Genomic DNA, 2,411 nt, shown 5'->3' on the forward strand with positions numbered 1-2,411 from the left:
TTTTTGCTCAGTATGCATTGAACTAAAGGAGGTCCAGCAAGGCTCAAATTATGATTTTCTGGTAGTCCAGAGTCTTGAAGGGGGTTGTGACATCAGAGACAATTGTTATGAATGACTTTTTTTTATTTTATTTGTGTCCATCTATTGAAAAAGTACTGTAAATTTAAGCATAGTTTTAAAAAGAGGTGTTATAATGGAAATCATATAATTTCAAAGAATATACTTAAGTGTGAACTGAATGTAATGTTTTCAGACACCTAACTGCATGTTAAATGCAATTAAATGAAATTATAGTTTTATGTTTTTTTATATTATAGATTGCATTTATAATAAATGCAGTTAGTTGAACTATAGCGATTTTTTTCACAACTTAAGTAGAACTTAAGTACACCTTATATGTAATTTCATAATTACTTCTTTGAAATACTGCATTTAATTGCTTACTATAATTACTTATTTGAAATGTGCACTATCTAATATAATTATCACATCCCTTTGGACTTTTGTTGCGTTTTTATTGCCGCGGGTCTGCCAGTCTTCATCGGCGTCATGGCTGGAGGATCCCTTGTCTCCGCCTCCAGCCTCTGAGTCCTGGACTCCGCCTCGGCCCTTCGACCCACTGGCTCCACCATGGCTCCTAGCTCCCTCCTCTCTGCTGTAGCCCGTCAGTCCACCAGCTCCGCCAGACTGCCTCATCCCTCCGGCTCCGCCTTGGTCTGTCATCGACCATCCGCCGCCTCAGGACTCCACTCCTCCGGCTGCGCCTCGTTCCTCCGTCCCTCTGGTTCTGTCAGGCCCCCCCTTCCCTCTGGCTCCACCTTGGTCCTCCACCTTGGTCCTCTGTCGCTCCGGCTCCACCGCGGCCTTCCGGATCCCCGCCTCCGCCTCGGTTGCCGGAGACATCTGCTCCGCCTTGGCCTTTCGGATCCTCAGCGTCACCCTGGCTCTTCGGCTCTTCGTCTCCTCCTCTGGCTCTACTACCTGCCCGCCTCCGTCGGTCAGCCCCCTGGAGCCATTGGCCCTTCCTCCACCATGGCTCCTCCCTCATCGGCTCCACCTTGGGTCACCTTCATGGCTCCAGCCTGGGTCCTGCCTGGTTCCTCCTGCTCCCTCCTGTCTCCTCCCTCCATCTGATCCACCCTGGTCACCTTCTGCCTCCAAAATGGCTCCTCCCTCTGTCTGATCTGCCCTGTCTCCTCCTGTTTCCTCCCTGGCTCCTCCCTCCGTCGTCTCCACCCTGGACTCTGTTTGTCATCCTCCTCCCGAGTGTCCGCCCTCCGCCCAAACCTCCTCCAGTATTTGTCTGCCTGCCTTCCTGCCAGCCATTTGCCATCCCCTGTCACCATCCCACATCCACCCCTTTGTCCTCCTCCGTCCCTCCATTTGTTTTTCCTGCGGAGCGAGGTCACGCCTTCCGGGAGGGGGGCGAACTGTCACACCCCTTTGGACTTTTGTTGTGTTTTTATTCCTCATGTGTTCTGTGACCCAGTTTTCCCTCATGTTTGATTGTGTCATTTAGTTCAGGTGTGTCTGGTTAGCTTAGTCCCTACGTGTTCATCCTGCCTGTCCGTCCTTTGGTTTCCCTATTGTGGAATATTAAAGACTATTTGCATCTATTTTCGCCTTCTTCGTGCATGTATCTCACCGTAGCTGTGACAATAATTACAAGTATTCATGGTAAACTAAGATATACTTTAATGTATTTTTATTAAAACGTGTATGTCATGTATTTAAATATATTTGTAATTACACATTTGTAAGGATATAGCTGCATGTGGTTACACTTTATTTCAATGTGTCCTTGTTACAGCGTAATTATACATTTATGTACTGAGTAATAATAATTAACTACATGTACTTACTAAATGGTTAGGGCTAGGATTAGGGTTTGGCTTAGGGTTAATTGCATGTAATTATGCATAATTTATTGTTATTATAATAAGTATGCATGTGTAACAAGGCCACCTTAAAAGCCTTTAAAATAAAGTGTTACCCTGCATTTTTGTACATTTAAAATATATTATCTTTAAATGTAATATCAAATAACACACTACAGTTATTAACGTGTACTTTAGTATGCTAGTCAACACATCAATATGTGTAATAAGTCTACTTTAAAGGAAGACAAAAGTTTATTAAAATATTTAAGATGTACTTTACATTTTTTAAACATTATTGCAAATTGCACTTAAAGGGGTTATATGACGTTGCTAAAAAGAACAGTATGTTGTCGATTTGGTGAACTGGTTCGACCGCACTGTAAAACCTGATAAGTTCAGAATACTCAAAATTTTTGTGGACACCGATTACCTCAAAAAATTTAATTAAGCAACTCAAATTTTTTAAGTTAACATTAATTATAAATAACAATTAAGTCAAACTAAAAAGCTTAAATTTGTTTTTGCTTAATG

The sequence above is a fragment of the Sinocyclocheilus rhinocerous genome, unplaced genomic scaffold (assembly GCF_001515625.1).
Source record: "Sinocyclocheilus rhinocerous isolate Xijiao unplaced genomic scaffold, SAMN03320098_v1.1 scaffold134, whole genome shotgun sequence".
Classification (NCBI taxonomy): domain Eukaryota; kingdom Metazoa; phylum Chordata; class Actinopteri; order Cypriniformes; family Cyprinidae; genus Sinocyclocheilus; species Sinocyclocheilus rhinocerous.